This window comes from Colobus angolensis, unplaced genomic scaffold, assembly GCF_000951035.1.
Source record: "Colobus angolensis palliatus isolate OR3802 unplaced genomic scaffold, Cang.pa_1.0 Scaffold230, whole genome shotgun sequence".
Taxonomy (NCBI): domain Eukaryota; kingdom Metazoa; phylum Chordata; class Mammalia; order Primates; family Cercopithecidae; genus Colobus; species Colobus angolensis.
The window spans coordinates 573,471-594,203 of record NW_012115489.1 but is presented as its reverse complement, the minus strand read 5'-3'; the positions used below and the strand labels follow the sequence as shown (position 1 = coordinate 594,203).

At 42.5% G+C, this 20,733-nt stretch overlaps 1 protein-coding gene across 3 annotated transcripts in view; it reads left to right on the top strand.

The window, feature by feature from the left end:
* PRLR (prolactin receptor) overlaps nucleotides 1–20,733 on the top strand; it is a 174,642-nt gene that overhangs the window by 96,508 nt on the left and 57,401 nt on the right. For all 3 annotated transcript variants that reach the window (XM_011944340.1, XM_011944341.1, XM_011944342.1), the window contains one exon: nucleotides 10,142–10,203. The gene's annotated coding sequence lies outside the window, so the exon portion shown is untranslated. Of the gene's footprint in view, nucleotides 1–10,141; nucleotides 10,204–20,733 lie in introns of those variants that run through there.

Sequence of the window (20,733 nt, the reverse complement as noted above, 5' to 3'; positions counted from 1 at the left end):
TTGCACCCTCATAAAGTCAAGAAATCATGAAACTATAGTAAGTTGGAGACCATCTGTATTTACAGTTGTGCAACCATCACCATGATATAATTTTAGAACATTTCATCACCCCAAGAAGTACATGATAGCAGTCACTCTCCACTCCTTTTTCTCCCCGACCCCCAGCCCCTGGCAACCACTCATCCACCTTCCGTTTCCATAGATTAGCTTTCTAGACGTTTCACATAAATGGAATCATGCTATCCAGGGTCTTTTGTGCCTGGCTTATTTCACTTACGATATTGTTCTCTGAAGTTTAGTTGTGTTGTAGCATGTATCAGTGCTTCTTTTTTTTCTATGGCTGAGTAAAATTCCACTGTAGGGTTATACCACATTTGTATATCCATTCATCAGTTGATAGACAACACTCTAGTATTTTAATGAAAGAGCAAAGTGCCATGATCTCTAATCTGAATTGTACACCTTTTTAGCTGTACATGAGTTACCACAACAGTTTCTGATCTTAACATCTTAGATTTAAGGGTATTTAGTATTGATAACAAAAATGACTTCTATTTAAGTTTGTGGAGAGTGGGGGTATGCAGGATGATGTAATGGTGATAGCACAATAATGTCATGATATTTACATCTATGTTTTTCAACTATCTTAATAGAGTGGGTCTGTATTTAAGACTCCATTCCTTCCTTCTAATAAAATAACCTTAGAATGACTGGAGTTTTCTTAATGGCATGCACATGGAGCACTGCACTTGCAGTTGTGTGTTCAGCTGACAAGTTCACAGCTGAGTGTGAAGCCAAGTTATAGCAGGACTGCAAGGGGTCTACTGGCTCTGTGGTCCTGTCTGTTTGCATCAGATTTGCCCCTCACAGCTTCTGGCTTAAGTACGAATGAGAAGGCACGGAAAAGAGGAGAGATTGGGAGCAAGGAGTTCTGCAGGTCTTAGAATCCTCCCTGGGATACATATTCAGACAATTTTTACTCCAAGTGGCAAAACCCTGCACAGCCATTCTTCTTACATGAGGAGTAGAGGCCAACTGAAGGCTCTGCAATCCTGGCATGGCCATCTCCTACCTTTGGGACATTGAGCCAGTATTTAGTCCATCTCTTTCTCACCAGCAAGTGAAGATAATAATGGTTCTTATTTCCTAGAAATGCTTTGAGGATTCCCATAATTCCTGGCACATACCAGATGTGCAATCAATGTTAGCTATTAATAATCATTAGCATGTATTAATGACTTGCTATTTCCTAGATACTGTGTACATTCACAATGATCCAAAAAGATACCTAAAGGTAGCGATAGGTATTTCCACTTTACAGGTGAAGAAACAAGACTCAAGGAGCTTACATGCCTTGCTCAAGGTCACAAGGCTAGATAGTGGCACAAGTCATATTTATATCCTTTTTGGTCTGATGCAGAATCCTGTACACATCCAGTGAACCATGCTGCCTATATGTAATGAATCAGGTGGACGAATGTTCACACACAGTAGCACAAAGAAAAAAATCCTCTAATTTTTTTACATTAAAATAAATGATTGATGCAATTGGGCTACTTTGGAAAATAATATCACCAAAACCGATGAGGGGGAAACAAGTGGGAACCTGGGATGAAGCAATTGGAGCAAATTTGGGCCTTAAAGAATCTCAAACTAAAGCACATTATTTGCTCCAATGCTATAATCTTCCCAGCTCTGGCGAGCCAGATTCCCTGGCTTATGGAGACCAAAAGAAACTACACATGGTCCTGTCAGGCTAAAAAACAGTATATGGGCTCATTTCCATCAGCTAGAGAATGAGGCTATTGTGCCCATGCTGATATTTCAGTTCTCAACTTAATAGCTTAAGATGTTCCCATTATCAACATCACTTACCTACCCACAGCACTTTTAAATTAGCCTTGGGAAAAATGAGTAAACGGAAGCACAGTTTTTCATTCTGCCAAGTGCAGCTACTCCTTAAGAAGGCAACTTTGGATAGCGAAACAGACAACTAGATTGAAAAGCAGAAGTGTCAGCCTTGACACATGCTACTAGTTTGCTGCTTTGTGAGGGTCATTTGCTGTGTTGCCTAAGAGCGAGGGAGAAGACAGTTCAAAGGTCAAGGAAAAATGGCATTTAGATGTTCTCCAACCAGGCTGACATAATTGGAAAACTAAAACCCATCTCCTGCTAACTTTCCCCTCTCAACAGTCTTCCTGATTATGAGGTGTAAAATAGGAACAATTTTGGCTACTGATCTTAAATAATCCTAAGCCCTGGATACTAAGACCAGGAAATATGTATTCTCTTATACTTTTAGGTGTTCTCAGTTGAAATTAACATGAACATAGCAATTTTCCACTTTAATTAAAAGAGTATGTTCTTTTTCCACTCATGCTATTAGTGGCTTCAAATGCTTAAAGAACCTTTACAGAACACCCCTTATGGGGATTAAGAGATCAGGACAAAGGTAACATTTTAAGAATGTTCTTAATGTTGCAATCAATTGGGGATTATTTTTTAAACCATTTCCTTTAGAAGTCTAAACAGTGTCTTTTCATCACTTGGAGGTATTTTTTAATCACTGCTTCCCAGTCCACTTTAAATTATTAGTGTAGCCCTAGCTTGTAAATGCCCCTCACCATCAAGGAAAGATGGATTTACACTCATGGCCTCTGAACTAAACTAAGCAGAAAGTCATTTCGTTCAGGTCCACTGCTAGTGGCCACTTCATCCCCGTGTCCAACCCATCATTGTCCCAATTATTTCCTAGAAATGCTTTGAGGATTCCCATAATTCCTTGCACATACCAGATGTGCAATCAATGTTAGCTGTTAATAATCATTAGCATGTATTCATTACTTGCTATTTCCTAGATACTGTGTGCATTCACAATGATCCAAAAAGGTACCTAAATGTCGCGATAGGTATTTCCACTTCACAGGTGAAGAAGTAAGACTCAAGGAACTTACATGCCTTGCTCAAGGTCACAAGGCTACATTTCTACAGACTCACATTCATGCCACAGTTACTCACTGGACTGGAACAACCGCCTGTGTTTAAGTGATCCTGATTTGGTCCTCTCATGCTTGTAAAATCCAGCTCTAAACTTTACTATTGTCTCCTGGTCAATCAAGGAGACTTGGACTTTGCTTCTTTTTAAATTATCAGTAGTGCTATTTATTTACCTCCAAAAGGATTCTAAGTAACCCGCTCTAGATATGGATCTGCTAATAACCAGTACTGTGGCCTTGGCAGGTTATAACAATAATAAAACTTCTAACTTTTCAGACTGTTTCACTGTTACAAAGCACTTCCATACACCTTCTCTTGTCAAAGTTATTATCCTCAAACAACACCAATTGACTGATACACTTCTGATAAAGCTAGTAGATGAAAAGCTTAGGAAAATAAGGGTGATGGACAAATTCAAAGGTAACCATGTTTATCTATTGACTGGTAGGCCTAGAATTTCAATGTGTTGGTCCAACTCTGATTTCAATTCTGGCTCCTGGAGAAGTCCCCATCACGGTTATTTGTCAAGAATGAGAGGTCAGAAATGCCAAAACCAGGGGTTAGGCTGAGTATTCTGTCAAAAGTTTATACAAGGAACTTCTTGTATAAAATAAATTAATTAAGGAATTTGGCCTGGATGTCAGTGCCTGCAAAAGGGACTTCAATATTCCCCAGTAGATTACCCTAAGTATATCTAAACTCTGAACTAGGGGTTATAGACTACAGATAAAATTGTAAGCCTCCTGCCTCCTACAGTCATAGCATTTCGAAGTTGAAAGTCCCTTTTCTGGTCTTGTAGCCCTGATCCAAGTTGCTAACCCCTCTAGGATTTTACGTTGTCTCGGCATAAGCATGCACCACGAAGAGGAGCTCACTTCCTACCAGAGTGGCCCATTTCTATTGACTGGTGGGCCTTAAAATTAAAAAGTTATTTGCCTTGTAACATGACCCATTTGTTTTAGCTCTGCCCAGTCATGGGCAATCGGAATGTCCATTGAGGAACAACTCTACCATTTTACTGAACCCAAATCTGCCTTAATGTAATTTCCACCAGTTGGAAGGTCTCTCTTCTTATGCCTTTGGATACATTTTTTTTTTGGTGATTATAGCAGCCTTGAATGATTTCAGAGACAGGGCACAAAGCTCTTGAGAGCTAGTACATTGTCCTTCCCAGTCTTAACTTCTCCTTGTCTTCTATATCATCTATATCTCTCCCTTTTCCTCTGACATCTGCACCCAGCTCTGTTATAATTCTTTTAGAAATTAAACACAAACTCCTATCTAGAAGGCAGAGAAATTCAGTGAAAAGAGCAGAGGAACTTGGTCCAATCCCTGACAAGTTTCCATCTCTAAAGCCTCATAAATACTATGATTTCCCTGATGGGGGTGGGAGGGTAGAATGACAGACTATAAGTGAGTGTTTATTATAATCATCAATGTACTATAAAGCTACTGAACACTTTAACAGTAAATTCTAAAAGACCTCAAGCATCTTAGCTCCTTGTTTTACATCAGAACACATTAAACAGAGAAGCAGCCTGACTTTTCCAAGGACCACAGGACCAGTTAGAATTAGAAACAGAACCTAGATTTTCTGATTCAAAATCCCTTGCTCCCTCCACTGTCTCTCTGTTAAATAATGAAATCAATAACATTATCCAGGCAAAGGCCCTAGAATAGCACCCAACATGTAATAGGTGCCTAATTATTATAGGCTGAATAAATATGTGAGTGAACAAATCAATATATGAATGACTAGGACTCATTTTCATTGATGACATTATACAAGTTCCCTCCAAATGTCACTTATGTTTTTAGTCATTCTTTAATTAGCTCCCTATTAATAAGCTTGGTTCTCAAAGTATACTTATGAAGATTAAATGAAATAAGGCATTAAAGTGCTTAGAAACAATATTTGGCAGCCAATAAATGTTAACTAATTGTTGTCTTTCTGGTTTTTAGCCATTTTTAAAAGTAAGATTATGCTGATGCTGTCGGGATTCTCTAATCTGAAAATCACTTTACAATCCACTAATGCAAGGAATTCTGGAATTGCAAAAGGATTACTACTATTTGTCAATTCCTATCCTTCACCTGTAACTAGGCCACACACACCCACCCCTTGTAGTTGGCACCCATCAAGACACAAACAAAATATTGAATTCTTTCGCTTCCTCATCTGGGCTTGTGTTTACTCCACCCATGACCTTTGGGCACCGTCTCCCATTCCCAGTCAGCACTTGCCTATTGGACCTGACAGTTGACTTGACTTTACCCCATTTATCTTGCTCCCTCTGTCTCCATCTCAATCTCAATCAAGATTTTGTAATTCCCCTTTGGTTCCTCCACTGTCAGCCACCCTGGTACCTCTGCTCCTAAACAAGGCCCATGCCTTTGACTCAAGTGGATGTGCTTGCTTCTGTTCAAGTTCAGTCTGCCCAAAAAGAGTGATTCCCAAGTGCTTTATTGACTAAACTTCCTTTTCATTCAAGAGTTCCACATGCATGTCTATAAATTGCCATATGTAATCCCTATCAATTGCTAGAAATCCTGACGATTTCTTTCTGAATCTGAGTTTATCTGACAATTTGTCAGGACTAAAGACTAACGTTGAGCTAATGTCAATTTACCTGACAATTTGTCAGGACAAAAGACTAACCTTGGGCTAATGTCAGTAAACAAGAAAGAGCTCAGGAACAGAAAACCAAACACCACATGTTCTCACTTATAAGAGGGAGCTGAATGATGACAACACATGGACACATGGGGCAGCGGGTGGGGGGAACAATACACACTGTGGCCTATCAGGGTGTGGGGAGGGAGAGCATCGCGAAAAATAGCTAATGGATGTTCGGCTTAATACCTGGGTGATGGGTTGATCTGTGCAGCAAACCACCATGGCACATGTTTACCTGTGTAACAAAACTGCACACCCTAAGCATTTCCCCCAGCACTTAAAAGTTGAAGAAAAAAAAACAAGAAAGAACTTCAGTAAATTCATCAATTAGGATTATACCTGTGGTTTTGGTGTGGACAAGAAATATTTATTATCTTTTCAATCTCCGTGTCTTGTGATGAATTACCATTTCTTTGCTAAATTCATCAATTAGGATTATAGCTGTGATTCTAGTGTGGACAAGAAATATTTATTGTCTTTTTAATCTCCTCATGTCTTGTGATGAATTACCATGTATTATTTTCTCATTTGTTAATTGTATATCAACCCCCACTTTATTCCACCCAGAATGTAAGTTTCTTCAGAGCATGGACTTGACCTGTTTACATCCACAGCTCTATCATCAGCACCTAAAATACTACTTGGCAAATAGCAGGCAACCAACTGGTATTTGTTGAATACTCAGTGAATGAAAGCATAAATGAATGGCTGGGAAGCAGAATGGAATTGTGGTTGCAGCACAGCCTTTGGCATCAAAGAGATCTCAGTTCAAGTTTTGGATATGCAACTTCTTAGCTATGAGTCTTCTCTGAATTTCAGTTTCTTCATCAATAAAATAGGGGTAATAATAGTGCCTACCTCAGAGATTTTGGGGAGCATTAAATAAGATAATGCCTGTAAGGTCCTTAGCATGATAGCTGGCATATTTTAAGAACTTAGTAAATGTTGTCTATTATTTTCAGTGAAAGTCCTCAAATGTTGAAGCTTATCAGAGGTAATTGAATTATTTAATGTGACTGGTAGTGATGATTATACTAAAGACAAATTAGTGTAATTAGTCTGTCAGCAAGATTGGATTTAAAGAGTCAGATTGAACAAAAAAAATGTATTAGTCACACCCACCATATTTAAAGCACTATACTAGACTTTCAGGAGTGGGTGGGATGCAAGAATATGACACAGCCCCTTCCCCCTAGGAACATAGAACTGAGAATTACTATGTGTGCGTTGTACCATGCTGAAGATACAGAAATGCGTGGCAGTGTTACCTCCCACATCATCCAATTTACTCTCCATGCTCTACAGAAAATTCTTCTAAAACACTCAGCCTTTGCTTTGAACCCCTATAAAGACAAGAAACTCACTGACGTGTGAAACAGATGATTCGCTTTGGGAACAGTGATCACCACTAGAATGATCTCAAAATTAGCACAAATCTACCACCCCATGATTTTTACACATTGCTCAAACTTCTGCCTTCTGGGAACCTCTAGAATAAATTCATTTTGCGCTTTTGTGTCAGAATTCAGCAAAGTAATGCCTGCAGGCCAGATCCAGCCCATTTATTTATATAAATAAAGTTTTATTGGAACACAGCCAAGCTTATTCATGTACATGTTGTCTGTGGCTGCTTTTGTACTACAGTAACAGAGTACTCAGAACATTTAAGCCTACAAAGCGGAAAATATTTACTATTTGGCTCTTGAAGAAAAACTCTTTCAACTTCTGCTCTATGTGACAGAACTTGAAGATAAGTAACATGCTTTTTCCTAAAGTGAGGAGCAGGGAAATGAGCATAGTACTCCAAGTGGGAGCTAATGTAGAATTCACAGAACTAAGTAGTACTATCACCTCCCCTGTTCTGGATGCAATACTTCAAATGATGTGACCAGAGATCAGGTTGGTCTTTGACTGACACACAATACTCAAGTATATAGAAGATGAAATCTGTCAGTTATTTCTCCCAGGAGCTTCTATTAAATTATGTCTCCCCACCCCCATAATGGTATATCCTCATATTAGGAAGTATATACAAAATTTTACATCTCTCTTGCTTGTCCAGAGCAATCAGGCACAATTTAGCACATATTCAAGGGCCATCTTAGAGTCAGACAGAAAAAGGATGGCATGTACAGCTAGGATTTTGAAGAGAATATAAAGAGACTCTTTACATGCCCAGGGGTAGGGTTAGGAGAACAAGGGAATTTGTCACCCCCCTCTCTGCATGAAGAAGAATGGAGAGGGAATAATTTTGCCAGGGCCTAGTAATAGCTGGAGTCATGACTACTTAACTAGACTTGTGGTCAAAGAAACACAACCACGGCTAGCACCACTCTCTGAGGCAGGCAGAGAGGAAGGGAAATCGATACCCTAACATGCCCATCTCTGCGCTCTATGCACTGTGGGTAGAACTCTACTTGAAGCTAGAGGGCACAGGAGTCAGACTCACCAGGCACAGACCAGGTAAAGAATAGATGTGGGAGCCAGGGGAGAGGATGACAAGGGCTAAGTGGTGAGCCAAGCATTTCATAAATGCTGAATGAATAATAGATGAATGGACCAAGTGGGCCTAGGGCCTGTCACTCAACCAGTGTTTGCTGAACTGCAGAAGCCATCCCTTTATGCCCGCCTGCCCTGAAGCTGTCACTGCTGCCGTTTGCTGTTCCAGACGTCCCACCGCCAGCACAGCCCTCGTCCTGGTTCCCCACTCCCTCGCTGATCCCTCAGGGTTTCTGTCAAGAGTGTAAAAACAGTCTGGATCTTATTTGGGAGATGACAGAATGGAACAGGATTTGCTCTGAACAGAGCAGGACAACTCTAATCAAAGACAGAACTTTAAGTTCTAAAATAATTCTTAGAATCTAAATTTTTTTTTAAACAGAAAATTTGGTGTCACTGCATCCTATGGAGAAAAATGAGTGGTTTCTAAGAAGCGTGCCCCAGACATCTGTGTCACAGGCTCTGGATCCAACAGGCCCGTTATTATCAAATGCCTCGTAGCTGGCTGTCTTACGCTCAGATGGCCCTTGCCACATGGTATCCTTTGATTGTAAAGACTTCCAGGCTCTTGATTAATCACGCCAACTACAGCAGCAATGTTGAGAAAATTGTGTGTGTGTGTGTGTGTTTGTGTGTGTGTGTGAGTGAGAGAGAGAGAGAGAGGTTGTCAATGGCATGAGGCTGCTAGTGGCCAACCACAGCTTCCTGCCAGTCACCTCCTCCTCTGTCCATTGAGTCAGCATGGAGAATATTCAGCACTGGCTTCCTCAAGGAATAATCCTGAAGATTCTGGATTTTGAAGACTTAGAAAAAGCATTGTTTGGTCTGTTACTCTGGTTAGATTATTTGCCTTTGCTTGGAATGGGCAAGACAAAATTGGGCATTAAATTAAGAATTGCTGTTCATATATACCGAAGCCCATTTTAAAAAGTAGCTGTAGGCTGGGTGCGGTGGCTCACACCTGTAATCCCAGCACTTTGGGAGGCCGAGGCAGGCAGATCACTTGAGGCCAGGAGTTTGAGACCAGCCCGGCCAACATGGCAAAACCCCATCTCTACCAAAAATACAAAAAATTGGCCAGGTGTAATGACGTGTGCCTGTAGTCCCAGCTACTTGGGGCAGGGGGTGGGTGAAGTAGGAGAATCACCTGAGCCCTGGGAGGTTGAGGTTGCAGTAAGCTGTGATTGTGCCACTGCACTCCAGCCTGGAGACAGAGTAACAGCCTGTCAACAACAACAACAACAGCAAAAACATAGACCTATGGAGGTCTATTTTGCAGTCAAGTCTGGAAATCAATTTTTTTTCTAAGATCCATACATCTAACAGCTGTCCCTTCATGCTTCCCAGACCCAGACCAGTCAGTCCCCAGAGTCTGAAAGTTCTTATACAAAACCCAGAATTCCAATTCATCTATAACTATGCCACAATTTGTTAATAAATTTCTTTAAGGTCTCCAGGACCAAATTTTATGAAATCTAATCCCAACTAGGATAACTGGCAAAATTTGAGCAAGCCTATAGATTAGGTAATAATACTGTATGGATGTTAATTTTCTGATGTTAATTATTGTACTACGTTTAGGTAGGAGAATTGTCCTTGTTCTTCGAAAAACACACTGAAATATTTAGTGGTAAACATGCATCATGACTGTGACTAAGTCACAAATAATTAGGAAGTAACTTTTATGTACAGAGAAGAAAGATAATAAATCAGATGTGGTAAAATACTAACAACTGACTATGTGGGTCAAGGGTATATGATTTTTTTTTAGTATTTTATAACTATTCTGTAAGATTGAAATTACTTCAAAATAAGGCTGCCAAAAAACTAATTTTAGAACATTAGAGCTGTCTCATGCCTGTCACTGAGGTGCCAGTGTTCAGCCATGCTACATACTGCAGAGTGAGCCAGAAATGGAAACTCCTGTTCTCTCGTCTTTCAGCTAAAATGAACCATTTCCTCTTTCAGCTGAAGAACTCTCCTATTCATGGAGGCGAACACTGAGGATGCTTTCCACATGAATCCTGAAGGTAAGGGAGACTTGTTCACATGCCCCTCAGTCACACCACCCATCTGTCCCACTGTCCGTTTCATCCAGGGCAGGCGCTCAACTATCTTGGTTCACAGAATATCATCTCAAACCAGTCAATGTCTACACTGGCACATTCTGCTGTCTTCAAAGGCTGTTTCAATCTCCCCAGCCTGTCCAGCTCAGAAAACCTGATGTTCATCATTTGCCCTGTTTTTCCTCAAAGAAAATACCAAAGCTTTTCATAGCTGATATCTCCTAGTGGTACAATCATGAGAGAGTTTTATTTTCTCCTTGTAGTGTTCTGTAATTGAGAGATTATCGACAATGACTGTGTTACTTTTAGAATCAGAGAGAGAAATATTATGCTTGCTTTTATTTTCCTAAGCAACTCTACATAAATTCTTGCCACAGCTTTCTGGGCCCTGTAATGTCACTGCTGTGTCTCCTTCCTCCCAGCCCTCATGGCAGGACTCAGATGTGACAGACTCTGGGTCTTCCGTCATCTACCAGTGGCAAGGAAACCCTAGGCTGCCAGGACTGCCTAGCAAATAGATCATGAAGTATTATGACTCCATTTTACAGATGGAGAAACCAAGCCCCCTGACTTGCCTCTATCTATACTACAGTCAAATCGGATCTGGACCCACTGAGATGAGCTTGACGTGTACGACTTTGAGGCTGTACTTTCTCATTCAGAGGAAGTTAAGGAGCCAGGAAGATAGGAAAATGATGAAGTTATTGGTTGAAGAAAATTCTAGGCAAAATTTTCCTGGGACTTCTTGGGGCCATCTAAGGGAACTTACTAGTCTCCCCACATTGAAACATGATAGCCCCTTGAGAGCCATCATGCCGCTTTCGTGTCAAGAACTGAGCTTGAACTTGCCCTCTGGACCAGGGTTTCTCAAACAACACTGTGGACGTTCTGGGTCAGATCGTTCTGGGTTGTGGGGCTCCTCTGTGCATCATATGATGTTCAGCAGCCTTCCTGGTGTCTCCCACTAAATACCAGAAGGACACCACCCACCCCCGCTCTAACAACCAGTGATGTCTCCAGACAGTTCCAAGGAGGACAAAACTCCCCCCGACAGAAGTAATAATAAAACAATGTTTCCAGGCTTTGCCAAATGTCCCCCGGGTGGGGACAAAATTGTCCCTATCAAGAACCACTGCTCTAAGTTTTCTCAGCCCAGCGAGAGGTTTGTTTTTCATGGAAATCAACTGAAATTTACAGTGTTCAGAATAAAACTAGCAAAGACTTGCAGAAGAAATGTCATCAGTCATCAAAATACTCTGGGTACAAGAGCACCCCATAGCATAATAGCCCTGCCCAGGAGCCTCTGGTAACATTGGAAGGGGTGAATCGAGCCATTCAGGCTTCTCTGAGTTGCTTTCTCCAGTCTTGGCTTCTACCCACTGATGTCAAATGCCTCATGCTATTTACTGGAAGGAAAGGCAAAGGAAAGAGAACAGGGCAATGCTGAATACTGAGTGGACCCTTCCTTTAAGAGTTTGAAGAAGTCAGAAAGCACCCAATAGTCTGAGTTATGTTGCAAAGCTCCGGGAAAATTTGGCTGCTACTTTGTATTTGTGTGTGTATTCATTATTCATAGACACGTATTCACAGACAACATTATTGCACAAAAGATTTGAGACATAGTCTCTGCTTCACTTTATATAATTTCAACTTTTTACAACAAAAGGCTCACCATTCTAAAGAGTGGCTTAACCAGAAATCATTTTTTTTTTTTAAATTAACCAAATAGTATAGAGTAGATAAGGTGGTGGTAGCAGATTTACCTGTGGTACCAATTGACAAACCAAGGCCCTAAAAGGAAATTCCAAAGCCCTAGGGTTTGTACACACACTTCCTACTCATCTTTAAGTGCACCTCAAGGACCTTTTATTCCTCTAATTGATCTGCCCCTGACCGCTGCACCCAGTCTCCATTATCCTCCACCCTTTCCCAACCTGGTGTTTGGATTACAAAGATGCTTCTGATTCCAGTGGATATCTGTGAAATCACAGGCAGGAACTTGAAAGCAGTTACATGGTCAAGAGAAACAGAAACACAGCTCAGTTTCAGGGTAAAAAGAACATCCAGAAAACAACATTCATAGAAGAATTCGGAGTGGGGGAACCTCCTTGAAAGAGGAGATTCAAAATTAAGAGTAAAATTGCAATTCCTGTCCCAGACTCGACCCAAAGTGTCACAGTCCATTTTGCAGCCTTTAATATGATGTCTGGTCTCTTTAACTTAATTGTTAACTTTCCAGTCCTGTCCCACTGGTGATCATCACTCCCTAACAATCACTCCATCGTGCCCCATACCCACCCAGGGTGGAACAAACTGTCTCTCTGCCTGGCCTGCCAGATTCTTTTGCAAGAGCCCTGGCATCCTTCAGGCTCTGCCCATTCCAACCCTCCCACCTCCAGCCCTTTCCCAGGCTCCCATTCACACAATTCTGCCCTTAACTCTGTCCAGACTGCAAGAGGCCAGGAGGAGCTTAGAAGCAGCCCAGGGTGCTAGGGAGGATGTGTCCACCCATAGGGTGTGCTTTGAAGTTCTTTTAAAGCTCTACACTCATAATCTTTTCCCCCACCACTTACCTGTTAGAGTTTCTCAAATTCCTATCATTTGAGCCTCTGCTTTGACTAAATTGTGGCATTACTCAAAACCTACACATGTACCTAAGAGAGAAAGGCCTTAATTTATGGATAGCAATTTGTTTATGAGATTGTCTTGCTGGTGCTTCTTTAAGAAGAGAGCCTTGGGATTGGGACACAGGACAAATTAATTTTGATTGCAATGGAGAGACTGAAACAATTGGGATATTGAGCTGTAGACCTGTACTGTCTGATACACAAGCCACTAACTACTTGTAGCAATTTAAATATGAATTAGTTGAAATTAAATAATATTAAAAATTCCATGCTTCAGTCACATTGAGTACATTCCAAATGTTTGCCAGCCTCATTTGGCTTGTGGCTACCACTGGACAAAGGAAATCCATTGGACGTTTCCATCATGATAGAAAGTTCTGCTGAACAGCGTGTCTCAAGACTGAGGCTGGTACTTCCAGCAGAGAGTTCTGGAAAAGAGATGCAGCCCAATATCACCAGCTCTGTGCACAGGGATAGAGAATAGTAGAAGGAACCGAATTCCAAAAGGGAAGGGAGCCAAAGCTCAGGCCCAGCCCTGAGCAAACATGCGGGACATTCATCTGCCCCACCCAAACTTTTTATGTTAACAAATGGAAAGAAAGGAGTTACTGGGGTCAACTTCGTAGCCCATTTCCTCCATTGGATGGCCTCCGAGCTCTGTGGGCTTCTGATGAAGCAAAAGACCCCATCCTGAATCCTGAGGCAAGAGGGACTCAGGGTTTCACTCACATATGGGAGCCACTGGGCTCCTAGACAAAGGGAAATCTGCACCCTGGTGACACAAGGAGGCCAGGCAGTGTCCCCGAGCCCACTTAGAGCAGTGAGTTTCCATGTCAAAAGACATTTCAAGGAAGAGGAGCATCTTCTCCATCTGAAATTAGGCCTCCACTCAGAAAAATCTGAGGAGCCTGGAGGGTTCCAAGGAGCAATTGTAACCCCAGCTGATGATGGTGGAACATTTATCAAGCCTTGCCAATGACAGTGGTCAACTCTACATTTTCTCAAAATGCATTGTAAAGAGCTGGATCATGGTTTCCCTCCCTCTTCCCCACAAGTTGCGCTGGGAGTATGAATTGCCCCACTCCCAGACCAGCCTAGCTAAGGGCCCTGACCATTATCACTCTGGTTGGACAGGCGGCTTTTCTGCAAAGAAAGGGCTTCTGAGGGAAGCTGAATAAAATGGAAAAAAGAAAAAAGAACGAATATAAGCCAGTAAGAGAGACAAGAAATTATCTTGCTAGATAAATAGTCCAGGTGTTTTGAATGAAGCAAGTTTGAAAGACCATATTGTCCATGAGAGGTGACTAAATCAGGTAGACACAGGCTGTATTTGTACAAGATGGACCAAAGTGATGAGGGAGAGAGGGACTTTGGGACTGGTACTAATGTCAGGAGGTGGTCGGGATGCTCAAATTCCTGCAGTAGGCAAAGAAGTGGGGTTTTCACCTTGAGCCCAGTGCTTTCCCTCCCCTAGCCCACCTGCTTTTGAACTTCCAGATCTTCCTGCTTTCTCCTCTTTCTCTACCCTCTTTCCCTGTTTACCACTCTTTCAACTTCTGGTTCCTCTTGCTTTGCATGACAAGGGCTAGTAGAAGCCCAGGGGCCAGAGTAAAACAAGCATCCAGCTTCTCAGAGGGAGCCCTACTGAATTTATTAAATACCTTTTTAATAAGGTGACCCAACCCTTCTTTGAGGCTCTGAAAAATGAGTGTTTCTGTGAAATTGCCTTTTACCCACTTGTCAGAAGTTTAATGAAAAATAATGGCTAACCTTAGGTATTTCAAATAACCCTAAGACAGACACAGTGATGGACTTCAGAGAAGTAGGGGAAAACCAGTGAGCAGACCATGAGCATCAAAAGTTTTTTAAATCATTTCAACACACGCTGAGAAGCAGGGCACAGGTTCAGTCATTCACCCTGATTAGTACAGGGAGGTCGTCTGTCAGCAACTCCTGAAAATTTTGCCACAAGCATACAAGTAGTTTCTATCTTCTAACCTAGGGGAGTACTTTTCCATGTATTTGCACCACTAAATGCCAGGTTTTCATTAGGGAGTTGTTTTTGTGGTGTTAAAAATTTTTATTGAGATTTTCCTCCTCAATTATTATAGTAATAGCTTTTTAGTTTATTACAAAAGTAATCACATTTTATTTTAGAATCATCCTCCCAGAAACAACTACTCCCAATATGTATTTCCAGCCTTTCTTCCGTGCACATCTAGAGATATGTATATTAGATTGGGATCAAGCACATCCACTTTCTGTATTCAGTTTCTTTTTTACTTTTTCCATGTTTCTGTATCATTAGTTCATCACATTACTTTAAAGATTAAATAATATTTCATGATATGACGATAACATGATCTAGGTAAACAATCCCGTATGATTTGATATTTAGATCTTTTCCCCATGATTCTGTTATTATAAATACCAAAATGAAAACAGAATATTGGATTCTAGAAGCAGGAGGGTGGTATTCTCTTTGTACAGAAATGTTTTTGTTTCTGTTCATTTGGGATAAATTTCTAGAAGCCTATTTTGTAATTCAAAGTGTATGTACATTCTTAAGGCTCTTAAAATATATTACCCTAAAAGGATACACCAATTTATATTCAAAAGATAAAACGTCTGTCCCACCTCTACCATCTAGCAGCCAGAAGTGTTTACAAACTCAGTGTTACCACCCTGAAATCTCACGGGGTGGGAAAGATAATTAAATAAAATATTTTATTGAAAATACTTTGAAAACTAAAACTGTATTAAAATATATGTTGCAATTATTATTAATTTTTAAACCATCCAAGATGGAAAAGGCATTACCTCCCTCAATCACATATTCCAGTGATTAACAGCACTTTAGAGCATAAAATTCTTACCAATTGCCCTCTAAATACAACTATACCACATATATTTCATTTATTCAGAACCATTTATTGAATACCTTCTATGTTTCCAGTTTTGCATTAAGCGTGGAAGATACGAAAAAAACACACACAGAGCAATGAGCTTCTAGCCTGGGATGGGATGGGGGTACAGAGAAAGATAGGTCAAGTTTCGTTATCAGTGCTATGGTAAGGTCAGGTTCTGGGTGTTTTGTAGACAGGGTATGAACCAGCTTTGGAAAACCCATGGATGTCCATGCCTGAAGGAGGGTAATCTGAAACTGAGCGTGAGAGCAGCCGGCTTTCTGTTGGGGGACAATGTGGCAATTCCTATTGTTTTTGAAGCAGTGTGGAGAAATCACGTTTTCCTGGCAGCTATATTCCTGTATAGAAGGACAGCCACTTTTGTGGGAAAAAGACTTTAATGAGCCACATGGTGGGAAGGCTAACATCCCGCATGGGGTTGACTTTGAGGAACACTAGAGGGTTACCATGTCTCTAGAAATCAGTCTGCCATTTGTGTCTTAATTTAATTTAATGTAACTTAATTTAGGAGAGCTAAGTAATTAAATATGAGGCCAAAGTACATAAGAAAGTGGCAGCCCTTTATTGCAAATATGCACACACTCTCGGGTGAGGTTCTCTGGTTCTCAGGTGTGGGGAGCCAGGGAAGTTGCGCTGGCACTCTCGGGTGAGGTTCCCTGGTCCACGAATGCGGGGGCCGAAGAAGTCACACCAGCTCCTGCTGGCAGTGGACTTTTATGCGTTGGTACTGGAAAGGGGAGGGCAGTGGGCGGGATAAGAGCGTGATAGGGGCGTCTCCATAGGCGTGGCCGGGTAAGTTTTGATCTCTTCGGATTGACGTCACCTGGCGCATGCTCTGTTGATCTGCATCTTCCCGGGCTCGGGCTGCATTTTCCTGCATGCGGGAAAGTTGGTGAGGAAGAACCCGGAAGCAACAGGAGCAGTGCCTTCTTGTTTACCTTCCTCCATCTTGTCCCTTCTCCCTCACCCAAACAGTCCAACCTCTTATTGATTATAAGAATTTAGGGTGCCGTTGTCTGTCTGGCTGCTTCCTGCTGTTAAGGGGAGTAGTTAGGGTCTGAGGTTGGCAGTTGGGTGTAGGGATGCAGGAGCATTTGATTGAAGGTGACTCAGGTGATTTCTTGGACCCTGGCTCGGAGAAATTTTATTAGAATGGGAGCAAGACATAACATAAGACAGAGGATTAGTATGGGAATTAGGAATGGAAGTAGCTGCTGTACTTCTGGCAGCAGCCATACCGGTGGTCCAGGGGTTAAGGGGGCGTTAAATTGTTGAAGCTCCTTTTTGATTGTTTAATGTGTGGATGTTGGTGTCAACCAGGCCTGATTCGTTTATATAATAGCAACACTCTTCTCCTATGAAGAGGCATGTTTTTCCTTTTTCGGCAGTAAGAAGATCTAATGCTCACCTATTTTGTGCTGCTATCTGGGCCACTGAGGTAATCTGATGCTGTAAAGAGGCCAGGCTTTCAGCTGAAGCTTCTATGGCTTCCTGGACCTGAGTGGAGAGAACCTGTGTGGACTGAATTGAGTGGGCAAGTGCCCGTGTCCCAAGTCCTGAGGCTATTAGGGATGATGCTAGGGAAACCCCGATGACTAAGGGAAGAAAAACGGCCCACTTTTGGATTTTGTTGCTGGGAGTGGTAAGCTGGGAAGCTAGTTCGGACAATGCCCCTTTGCTATATAGGGTTAAGCAAGGCACTAAAGACACCGGAACGCAAAGGGATTGGGTGATGGAGGTATGGTTAAGAGTTTTAGATAGAGTTTGGTTACACCAAAAGTAGCCTCCAACAGGGGCCGTCTGGGTCTTGCTGGGAGCTTGAGTGCAATTACACCATGAAGAGTTTGGAGTAGAGTAGCAGAAAGGAAGGGTTTGACTCTGTGGATTACGGTGTAATGGGACTTGAGGCAAGGATGTTGCTTGAGAGGAGCTGGTAGAGTCGGTGGTGATATTGAAAGTGGTTGGTAGAGGGACTGCCACTAAGGGAGCTTTTCCGAGTGCAGTGCAAAGGAAGCATTGGGAGAGGTTTCTTACTCCAGCAGCCTGGGTTAAGTCCCTGGCGAATAAGTGTTAGCCATGAGAATGGGTCCTCATTGTTGGGGGGGGGTGGGGGGCTTAACAGCTTCTGTATTTTTTGTTCATGAGATTTTATGGCTGAGGTTAAATTTTGTAGAGTCTGTACACCATTAGGGAGTTGTACTTGCTGAACATATATTCTTTACCTGGATGGTTGCGGTGGGATATGAGGAAGAAGTTGATGCATATAGTCCACCTTTTACTCCCTGGGCCCACCGAGGGTCCCACAGATCATTAATAATAAGACTATATGTTCCTGGCGAAGGGCTTTGAAACATATTTTTATGTTGGGATTGTGCAAAGAAGTCATACAAAGGATGGATTTTGCAGTAATTGTATGGACACCCTAGGTTGGTTTCTTGCCAGTAGTTCTTACAATTATATTCTGTTTGGTCATATTAGAAACATATGGCTGGGAGGCCTCCAGTGATGGAACTTAGAGAAAAGTTTAGGGAGAGGGCAGATTGACAGCCCTGGGGGGAACTTTCTGCAGTGCCCTGCATGACTGAGTGTACCTGGTTGTCTGTAGACCAGGTTTCAGTTATAGAAAATTTCCATACAAAGTTAGGATTAGTAGGAGTAACTAGGGGGATTAGAGGGAACCATAATAATGGTGGCAAAAGTGTAGAGAGTAAGTTCAACATTGCTGAAATCACAAAGGGCACCTTGCCAAGCTAGGTCTTCTATCAGAATAAAAAGTCAGGAGACCCACTGGTTGGGGGATGGGTCGGGCAGGAGGGTATCTATGGGGTTTGTGAGGGAAAAGTCAGTTAAGATGAAGAATAGTAAGGAAACAGGAAAATTTGAGGAGGGTGTGGCTTATCTAGCTTGTTTCTATCTTGGTTATTTTTAGACGGGTGGGTAACAGTTGGGTGGACTGTCACTTAGCCTGAGGGGGCTGGGCTCTCTTCAACTGGGTAAAATGGACCTAGGAACTGTGACCTAAAAGCTTGGCTGCTGTAGTAGTGGTAAGAATTACTGTATATGGGCTCTTCCACTTAGGAATAAGGCCCTTTGCATGTAGATCCTTGAGTAGAACCTGGTCACCTGGAGAAAGGGCTGAGGGGGTGTCTGGATTTCCTTATGTAGGTGGGGGAAGTGACCTTTCAGCATGTTCTCTAAGTAATTGTCTTAAAAGAGAGAGATTTGGGGCAAGTAGGGTGCCAACAGTGTGGGAAGAATAGGAAGTTCTCGTAATGCAAGAGGGTGCCCGTAAACTAGTTCAAATGGGCTAAGTCCTGTAGGGCTTCTAGGTGTCGCCCGTAGTCTGGTAAGGGCAAGGGGAAGTAGGGTTACCCACGATTGACGTGTCTCTATGGAGAGTTTGGTTAAGATGTCTTGTCCTAAGAGGGGGGTGGGACATGAGGGCATGATGAGGAAAGAGTGGGCAAAACATGCATAGTCCAGGCAACAGTTTAACATTGAGTCTAAGCAACAGTGTAACATTGAGGTCTGGTGAGAGTTAGATGGCTTACTGTCTACTTCTACTACTGAAATAGTGGAGACTTGGCTAGGTCCACTATAGGATGGCAAAACTGAGTAGGTAGCCACCGTAATGAGGAGAAAAGAAATTGGCTTACCTGCTACCTATAGCATTACCCTGGGATCAGCAAGGGTGACCGGGGTCTCTGAGTGTGGACACCATCAGTTGTCGTCCAGGTGTAGGAGCTGGAAGGAGCCTTCCGACCCTTGAGGAGAGGCACCATGTTGAGGCACAATGCCTGCCCTGCTGGTGGGGCAATCAGACTTCCAGTGTCCTTCCTGTGGGCAGATTGGGCATGGCATGGTAGGCAGGCAAGGATTTGGACACCGTTTTACCTAATGCCCAGTTGTGCCACACTTAAAGCATGGACGAGATGGAATGGCCGGCTTGGCCTGGGGACAATGGTTTGCCTAGTGTCCTGGATCTCCGCATTTATAGCAGGAGCCCTTAGGAGACTTGCCCTGTGTCTTCCCTGCCGGCAGAGTGGGCAACGCTGGTTGGAGGGCAGCCACTAAAGCTTGTGCCTGAAGCGCAGCCTTTCTTTTCTCCTTGTCTAGCTCTGCAGCCTCAGCTGTTTCTTCTCTGGAGTTAAAAACTTTAAAGGCCAATTTCACTAAGTCCTGTATGGGGGTTTGAGGCCCATCTTCAACCTTTTTTAGCTTTTTTCGAATATCTGAGGCTGACTGGGAAACAAAATAGGAGGCTAGGACAGCTGCCCTGGCTGGGGAAGTGGGGTCTAGCTGAGTAAATTGGGCCAGTGCCTCTGTAAGGCGATTTAGGAAGGAAGCCGGGTTCTCATCTGGGTGTTGGATAATTTCCCTAAATTTATCAAAATTTACTACTTTGTTAGAGGCTGCCTGCATACCGGCCAAGAGACATTGAAGCATAATGTCCTTCCTACGGTGGCCAGGCTGCTGTGGTTGGTAGTCCTAATCTGGTTCTATGGACGGGACAGCCATCTCTCCTAACGGGACAGTGGCGTTGGTTAAATGCCATTGATCTGCATGTTGCCTGGCAGCTGTGAGAATGCACTCTCTTTCCTCTTGGCTAAGGGAGGAGGACAAAATGACCTGTAAGTCATGCCAGGTTAGATCATATGCCTGACAAAGGTATCGAAACTCTTTGGAATATAGGGTGGGGTTAGCAGAGAAATCACCGAGCTGTTTTTCAGTGTTGGAAAGATCTGCCAAGGAAAAAGGGACATGGACTCTAACTAGCCCTTCGGCTCTGGTGACCTCTCGGAGGGGGGCCAGTAGATTGGTAGGGGAGGCAGGGTTAGGTTGGTTAGTGGAAGGCTGATTTGTAAGGTTTGGTATAGTAGTCTTTGAAGGGGTATGGGCTGTAATGGGAGAGGTGAGAGGAGTGGCTGCTGAAGGAGGAG